The 9386-nt window shown below is 40.8% G+C and overlaps 1 pseudogene; it reads left to right on the top strand.

Annotated features, from left to right (window-relative positions):
* The first annotated feature begins 7843 nt into the window (after positions 1–7843).
* Positions 7844–8714, top strand: LOC114008055 (zinc finger protein 709-like; annotated as a pseudogene).
* The last annotated feature ends 672 nt before the right edge of the window (positions 8715–9386 follow it).

The following is a 9386-nucleotide window of genomic DNA, read 5'->3' as shown; positions in this document are numbered from 1 at the left end:
TTTCAGTCCTACAAAATGAGGGACAGCCCGGCTACAAACCCCACAGAGGTAATAATATAGCTCTCAGCAATTGATTTAGTTCAGATGTCTCAAACTTCGGAGAGAAAAATTAAAATAATATACTGAGCTGCTTGTACACTGAAAGAAACAAAAAAGCGAATTAGCAAAAGCATGAACTTTCTGCAACATAGACTTAATATCTCTGCCCTAAGAACATGTGCTCCATATAGTTTCCCCAGCCCCCAGCCTGCTGGGGCTGATTCAAAAGATCCATTTCTACAGGTACATTTCCTTTTTACTCCTGGAGAAATTGTGAGGTTCCCTACTTTGTGCAAATCAATTAGCTCTGACATTTTGATTCTTAAGCCTGACTTCAGTCTTTATTTGGTCTCAGGTCCAAATGATCAGGATCCCCTCAACCCCTACTGTAAGTGACAGGTTTGTTTTAGTTTTTTTTTTTTTTTTTTTTTTGAGACAGGGTCTCAGTACCCTGTACAGGCTGGCCTTGAACTTACAGTCCTGCTGCCTCAGTCTTCTAAGTAGCTGAGGCTACAGGTGCACCACCACACTCAGCTTTCTTTTTTTCTTTTCTTTTTTTTGGGGAGAGGTTTTTTTTTGTTTTGTTTTGTTTTGTTTTGCTATAGGATGCGTGCGCTCGCCAGACAGAGAGAGAGAGACAGAGAGACAGAAAGCGAGAAATCACTCCCAGGGGGGATGGCCACGCCGCAATCCCTTCTCCTCCATTCTCCTCTTGGGATCTTGGGCACGCATGCACACACACCCAGCGTGAATTTAAGCCACCGGGTCCAGGATGCAAACCGCAGTCAACTACGTGGGAGTCCAGCGACATAGCCATTACGCTAACTGCTGGTCCCACCCAGCTTTCTTTTTTTTTTGAGAGGTCTTTACTATAGGGTGCGTGCGCTCACCAGAAAGACAGAGAGAGACAGAGAGACAGAAAGTGAGAAATCACCCCCCAGGAAGGATGGCCATGCCACAATCCCTTCTCCTCCATTCTCTTCTCGGGATCTTGGACATGGGTGCACACGTGCCCAGTGTGAGTTTAAGCCACTGGATCCGGGACTTATACAGGAGTCAACTACGTGGGAGTCTAGCGACATAGCCATTACACCAACTGCTGGTCCCCCCCACACCCAGCTTTTGACAGATTTCTCTTTTAATCTGAAAGATTCTAGCTGCAAATCCCATTATTCCCTTCATGGAACTCACCAGCTGTTACTTTTTGTCTAGTCCCAACATTTAATAGCACTAGAACTGCTCTGTTCTATCTGGTCCTGTGTAAGTCACACTCCCATCCTTCCAGCTAGTATTTAAAACATACTTTCCACACAGAAGTAGGGTAAATTCAACCAAGCTATATATCCATTCCTTCACTAGGCATTTACTGTATGTACATTACATAGAACTAGGTTCTATATTTGTCTACTAAAAACAAGGCTTTTGGGGCCCAGCAGGTGGTATGGTGATTGGGCCACTGGACTCCCATATGGCTGACCATGGATTGAGTCCTGGACCTGATGGTTTGCTTTCTTTCTTTTTTTTTTTTTTTTTGGAGAGGTTTTTTCTATAGGGCGTGTGCGCTCGCCAGACAGAGAGAAACATAGAGACAGAAAGCGAGAAATCACCACCCCGGGGGGGTTGCCACGCTGCAATCCCTTCTCCTCCATTCTCCTCTCTGGATCTTGGGCACGCATGCACACGTGCCCAGCGTGAGTTTAAACCACTGGGTCCGGGACGCGAACTGCAGTCGACTACATGGGAGTCCAGTGACATAGCCATTATGCTAACTGCTGGTCCCATGGCTTGCTTTCTCACTCTCTCTCTCCCTCTGTCTCTCTCTGGTGAGTGCGCACACCCTGTAGCAAATTAAAAAATAGTAATAGTAATAAATAAAATTAAATAAATTGTAATAAAAAATTAATAAAAACAAGGCTTTTTATGCTCTCAAACATTGGATATGCAATCAGATAAAGTGTCGTACAATAAAATACATTAAGTGGCTAGCTAGGTGGTGGCATGGTGGTGATACAACACTCTGCGGTACTGGCCCCACCTGGGAAGGTCCCAAATGCACTTACAGGGTATCGTTAGTTGCAGTTTAGTTATAGTGTTATTTATTTTATTTCTGGTTGTCCAAATTTTTAGCCATGAAAAATTAAAAAAATTTTTTTTTCAGAAATTGTCTTATTTGTATAGTCATGGAAAATATCTCATTTTAAAAAGTAACATTAAAAAAAATGGTAAACATATTTGCATGGCCTTTCTCACTTCCATATCTGCTCCTATGCTCAGCCCTGCTCACTCAGGCCTGGCTACCCTGGCTGTCCTCTTGTCCCTCACAAGCACTAGCCTCATTCCCCTTCAGGGCTCTGTGCCTGCTGTTACCTTCCATCCTAACACCATCCTCCAGACCACCCCACATAGTTTAACTCAAATATCAAATATCCCTGGAGGGCTACCCCATTACCTATCCAGAATAGTCACTGCTCTCCCTCCTATCCTGGTTTCTTTCAGAGCACGTCCACTGTTTGTGGCTTGTGCCTTGTCTGCCCAGTGGAACTGGGGTTCTAATGCCTGCCCAACTCACTGAGGACAGCCCTTGCTGTGTCTTGTTCATGGATGCATCCTCAGTTCCTAGATACGGGCCTTGAAAAGACTTAAATGGGGCTACCTGGTAGCATGGTGGATAAGGCACCAGATCCCACTGGATTGAGGTCCAGACCTAACAACTTGAAAAACATGCTGGGTGCATGAGCCCAAAATCCTGAAAAGAGAATGGATAAGATGGGATTTTCGCATGACCATCCCCACTGGAGATTGCTTTCTCTCTGGATTTGGGCAGATTGTATAATTTCCTACAGTAAATACTGCTGGCATCTCTCTTACAAAGAGTGTGTTTCAGGCAGACCTTGGGTGCATTTCTCACACATCCTGTGGTAACTTCTTTGCAGTCCACCTCCTTATTCTTACAGAAGGTATGCTGCCAAAAGAAGCAGGAGAGGTTGCCTGAGCCTGTGAGGGAAGGAAATCCCCGGAACACCTAGAGGCAGTCAAATAGTCTTCTACTCCAATACCCTCTTGGTCATGGCCTTATGATAGTCTTAGATCCAATTTTCGGAACAATAAAACCCTGAAAGGACATTTTTAATGTCCTAAGCAACTTAGAAAGACTTATCCTATAAAGGAAATGCCAAATTAATTATGACCAAGGTTCTGAACCATGTCAAACAGATCATGTTCATAAGGCTGTTTAAACTTGTCTCACTATATGTAAGGACAGATCTACTATACAAAGGGAGTTCAAAAAGTTTGTGGAAAATAGAATTGAAGTACAAATTTGTTTTGGTACAAACCATTTTTGAAATGTGTGCATAGTTTTTCCATAACACACATTTCTATGAACTTTCGGAAGACCCTCTGTACTATCTGGTGCAGAGAGTGGTACTGGAATAAACAGGAGGGTAACTCTTCTTCGGGAGTTTCCAGAACCAAATAGGGCCATATTTTCTTTCCTTTGTTACTATATGTACAACGTCACACCTTCTATGCTTGTTGCCAGGTGGACGTAATTTAGCACAATTCTATTCCATGAACATTATGTCTTAACATGAGTCAGTATAATGCTGAACTGGAGTCCATATAAAAAGTGATTAACCACAAAGACAAGTACAGGCGTTTAAAAAGTTGAGGCACTGGGCATTAAAAAAAAAACAAAAAACAAAAACAAAAAAAACACAACCTAACATTCCCTGAAAACATCTTGACCTTTTATAACTAAATATAATACATGGTTTCATACTTAAGATGAAATTATGTTCTGAATTGACTTCAAAATATTTTACTTTCTCTTTTGGGAGTTTCATAGTCTTTGCAGTTACATTAACAAAAGGAAAGAAAAGTAAAAATACCACGAAACTTTAGATTCTTTTTGGGAGTTTCACTTAAAACAAAACAAAACTTCTAACAATCCTGAACCGTTGCCACCTGGTTTTGTTTGCTTACCACTAGAAGGCGCTGGCAACATCACTGGCCAAAAGGACACTAAAATGTTTCAAGTTTAACAAACTGTAGGAAGCTCACCAGCCCACTAGGAAATATAGTTACATCTTAATACTTGCAAAATTCAAAGTAGTTTGATGTGAAAATGCAATACATAGGGGTCCATTTTCACTATAATACTTTAATGGGAAAAAGCCCAATCATAGATTTTGTTTTAATGTTCAGTCTAGAAAAATGATATAAAGAAGCAATGCAAACAATGAGGGTTCAAATGACCAGCCGAGTCAGCCTGAAAAATGCTGGACACACATATAGGTACCCAAGATCCAATGGGCTGGAGGACTGGAGGATGGGGATCACAGTGTGACTAGACTCAGACTCGGAAGAGTATTCCTCTCTCTCTCTCTTTCTCTCTCTCTGTCATGTGTGCATATCTATTTTATCATGAATAAAGAAAACATGAAAACATTTAAGAAAGAAAAAGCAATGCATTAAAAAATAAAATACCTTTTAGTAGCAAATATATTAATGTAGCCTGTTGTGAACTCTTGGGCCCAGTGACAACACTTGTTGAAATTTATATCAAGATAAAATAGACAGGTAAGTAACAAATGAATGGATAAGGATGTTTATCTCAACATTGTTTATAATACTATATAATGGCTATGTTATAGTGTCTCCATAATGGGATGCTATGTAACCATAAAAACTATAGTATAGATATTTATTGCCATGGAAAGATATCCATACAATATTAAGTTTAAAAGTTACAAAACCATGATTTAATATCTCATTTTAAGAACTAAATCATAGTTGGGACCAGCAGTTGGTGTAATGGCTATGTTGCTGGACTCCCATGTAGTCGACCATGGTTCGAGTCCCAGACCTGGTGGCTTAAACTCACACTGGGCCTGTGTGCATACATGCCCAAGATCCCAAGAGGAGAATGGAGAAGGGATTGCAGTGTGGCCATCCCCCTTCTGGGGTGATTTCTCGCTTTCTGTCTGTCTTTCTGGCGAGCTCACACACCCGAAAGCAAAAACATCTCAAAAAAAAAAAAAAGGGGGGACCAGCAGGTGGCATGGTGGTTAAGGTGTTGGACACTCCCACATGGCTGACCACGGTTCAAGTCCTGGACCTGGTAGCTTACTTTCTCACTTTCTCTCTCTCTCTCGTCAAATTAAAAAATGAATGAATAAATAAAATAAAATTAAATTAAATTAAATAAATATTAAAAAAAAAGAACCGAATCATAGGAAAAAGTATGGAAGATATTCACCAAATTGATGGTGATCGTCTCCAGGTAATGCAACTATGTGATCTTTATTTTCTGGTTGTATGACCTTGAGTAAAAAATTTTCAACTAAAAAAAAAAAAAAAGGCCAGCAAGTGGCATAAGTCTTAAGGCAGCTGGATCCTATCCAGACATGTGTGTGCAAAATCCTAAAAGTCCTGAGAGGAGAATGGAGGAGAAGGCATGGCGGTATGGCCATCCCCTCCACGGGGTGATCACTCATCTTCCCTCCTTTCCCTCTGTCTCTCTCTGGCAAGCACATGTACCCTATGGTAAAACTATAAAAAAAAACAAACAGGGTCCAACAGGTAGTATGGTGATTAAGGCACTGGACCCCCACATGGTTAACTATGGTTCAAGTACTGGACCTCCTAACTTGTTTTCTCACTTTCCCTTTCTCTCTTTCACTCTCTGGTCAAACTTTAGGGGAGGTTTAAAAAAAAGGAACAACACAACAAAAATCTCTGTACCTGTCAGTTTCATCAACAAAACAGAAGCATTGATACTTTCCACCTCATGGGCATTATGAGGGTTCAACATATATATTTATATATGTAAAGCACTCTTAGTAGAGTACTGAACACACAGTAGTATTAAAAAATTTTAGTCATCATAATCGTTTTCTTAATTGTCTATATTATCTGATTTTATGAGTGTGTATGTATTAATGTTTTTTTTTTGAAAGGTTTTTCTTTTGCTATAGGATGCGTGTGCTCACCAGACAGACAGAGAGAGACAGACAGACAGAAAGAGAGAAATCACCCCCCAGGGGGGATGGCCACGCCGCAATCCCTTCTCCTCCGTTCTCCTCTTGGGATCTTGGGCACGCACACACATGCACCCGGCATGAGTTTTAAGCCACTGGGTCCAGGACGCGAACCACGGTTGACTACGTGGGAGTCCAGCGACATAGCCATTACGCTTACTGCTGGTCCCTGTATGTATTAATGTTATAATCAGGAAAGACAAAAAAAATTCCTTCTTTTTTTAAACTTCCAGAGGGCATATGCACTCACCAGAAAGAGACAGAGATATGGAGGTAGGGGAGAAGGGAAGCACTCCCCAACTAGTGTGCTCATGCCACAATCCCTTTTCTTCCATTCCTTCATTTTACCAGGATTTGGGGCACACATGTGCATGTGCCTGGCATACTTTTCAAGCCTCTGGGGTGGGCACTTGATCCACAGTTGGGCATATAGAATTTGTCTCCCTTAACCACCAGGATATGAGGCCAGCTCCAAAATTTCTTAAAAAAAAAAAAGAAAAGAAAAGAAAAAAGTTCATGTGAAAGAGGAGGGAATTGGATTCATTTCACTCTATAACCATAGTAAGTCACTTAATTCTCATTTACCAGAAAGTCCAAATAGTCAGATCTTTTTTGATGCCCAGTTTTATAATTATTCTAAATAACAATTCACTTAACCATATATGGATTAACCTCAGCATTAATTTTCTTAGTGTCAATTCACTAAAGAAAGGGTAAAAATGAAGCACAATGAAGGTCTGACAGACAGTAAGTGCTCTCAATGTGTTGTAGGAATAACAAGACAAATTTTTAAGAAAATCACTCTTCAGGGGGCTTGCGGGATTCTCTTACCTGTGTGGAGTCCTCATGTCACTTGCGGCTGCTCTGAGGCTCTGTGATGTGCCATACGGGGACGAGACCCATAGGAAGGAGTCAGGGACACCCTGGAAGCTGAGACATGGATCCTGTGGCCTTTGAGGATGTTTGTGTGAACTTCACCAAGGAGGAGTGGGCTTTGCTGAATCCTTCATAGAAGAGACTCTACAGAGATGTGATGTGGGAAACCATCAAGAACCTGGACTGTGCTGATGGTTGTGCTTCTATATTTCAGGAAGAAACTTGGGAGAGTAGAATATTGAACATCAGTATCAAAATGCCAAGAAACAGCTAAGCAGTCGTACACCACAGAGACCATACAAACAAAAAGAAGGTAGTTCATATGGAGCAACCATCAGTCCTATTCCAGACAACCACCTGAATGAACAAAAGCCTGCTGGACTCAAAACATGTGAAAGCAGTGCATGTGGGGAAGACTTGGTTCACTCATATCATAGTAGGACTATTGGAGCTCAAAGAGGGCAGAATCCTTGTAACTGTCAGGAATATGCAGAGAAGTCACATGAGCATAAGCAAAATGGAAAAACCTTCATCAGCAACAAAACTGGAGGATGTGTCAAGGGGTCACAATGTGGACTTGAACCTTACAGATGCAAGATATATTGGGAAACTTTGGATTATCACAATTTATTTCTATTACATACAAACACGCATACTGGAGAGAAACCATGTGAATGTCCGCAGTGTGGGAAAGGCTTCTGTTCTCCCAGAAATATTCATATCTATGAAATAACTCACACAGAAGAGAAAACCTATGAGTGTAAGGTATGTAGGAAAGCCTTTAACTGTTCCAGTTCTTTAAGAAAGCATGAAATAATTCATACTGGAGCAAACCCTATGTGTGTATGGTATGTGGAAAAGCCTTCTCTCAATCCTGTAATGTTAGAATGCATGAAAGGATTCATACTGGAGAGAAACCCTATGTGTGTATGGTATGTGGGAAAGCCTTCTCTCATTCCAGTCATGTTCAAAGGCATGAAGAGACTCACACAGATAAGAAACTGTATGAATGTAAGGTATGTGGGAAAGCTTTTGCTTGTTCCAGTTTTTTTTTTAATATTTATTTTATTTTTAATTTATTTATTCATTTATTTTTTAATTTGATCAGAGACAGAGGGTGAGAGTGAGAAAGGAAGTGAGAAAGCAAGCCACCAGATCCAGGACTTGAACCCCAGTTGGCCATGTGGGAGTGTCCAGTGCCTTAACTACCACGCCACCTGCTGGTCCCCTGTTCCAGTTATTTTAAGAAGCATGAAAGAATTCACACTGGAGTGAAACCCTATGTGTGTAAGGTATGTGGGAAAACCTTCTCTCTATCCTCTTCTCTTCAAGAGCATGAAAGGATTCACACTGGTGAGAAACCCTATGAATGTTTCAAGTGTGAGAAGGTCTTTAGGTTTCACGGACAAGTTTGTGTCCACATAAGAACTCACACAGGAGAGAAACTCTATGAATGTAAGGTATGTAGGAAAGCATCAAAGAATTCACACTGGAGTGAAACCCTATGATTGTAAACTGTGTGGGAAAGCCTTCTTTCTATCCTATTCTCTTCGAGTGCATGAGAGTACTCACAGTGGAGAGAAACCCTATGAATGTAAGCAATGTGGAAAAGCCTTTAAATCTCTCAAGTCTATTCAAAGACATGAAAAAACTCACACTGCTGAAAAACCCTTTGAATGTAAGCAATGTGGAAAATGCTTTAAATCTCCCAGGTATTTTTGAAGACATGAAAAAACTCACACTGCAGAGAAACCCTGAGAGCGTCCTGAATTTGGAAAACCTTTTTCTCATTCTTTTGTTCGTGAGCATGAATGGACTCACACTAGAAAATAAATTTATGAATGTATCCAATGTGGGAAATTCTTCTCTAGTTCCTGTTCTGTTCAAGAGTGTGAGTGGAACTCACAATGAAGACTAATCCTTTAGATGTAAGAGATGTGGGAAGCCCTGAGTCCTCCCCTGTTTTGTTCAAAGACATGAAGTCACACTGGAGAGAAACCATGTGAGTGTATGTTATTTAGGAAAGGCTTCTCTTCTTTCTGAAATATTTGAGAATATGAAATGACTCACTGTCATATGCAACCCTATGAATGTAAGAGATGTGGGGATATCTTTTGTTTTCCCAGTTCTCTTCAAAATCATGAAACAATTTACACTGGAGAGAAATCCGATGAGCGTCTTCAACGTGGTAGAAACTTGGGTAGGGAAAACGAAGTTTAAATTATTTAGTCTGGCTCCTTCACTACATTTTTATTCATGTATTCAGGCTACAGGGTAAGCTTTTTATTATGTGGAGTGTGCTCACATGCTTTTTATGTACTGATGAGTTGACTGATTTATGCCATTCCATGTAACACATGTGTACATGTGACAATTTCATTTTAGGCAAGGAGACACTATTGTTTGCTGCCCCGTTAAGAGAAAGGGAAC

This window comes from Tupaia chinensis, unplaced genomic scaffold (genome assembly GCF_000334495.1).
Source record: "Tupaia chinensis unplaced genomic scaffold, TupChi_1.0 Scaffold000276_2, whole genome shotgun sequence".
Lineage (NCBI taxonomy): Eukaryota > Metazoa > Chordata > Mammalia > Scandentia > Tupaiidae > Tupaia > Tupaia belangeri.
Note: the sequence above shows the minus strand (reverse complement) of the source record. Positions and strands in the feature narration are given on the sequence as shown.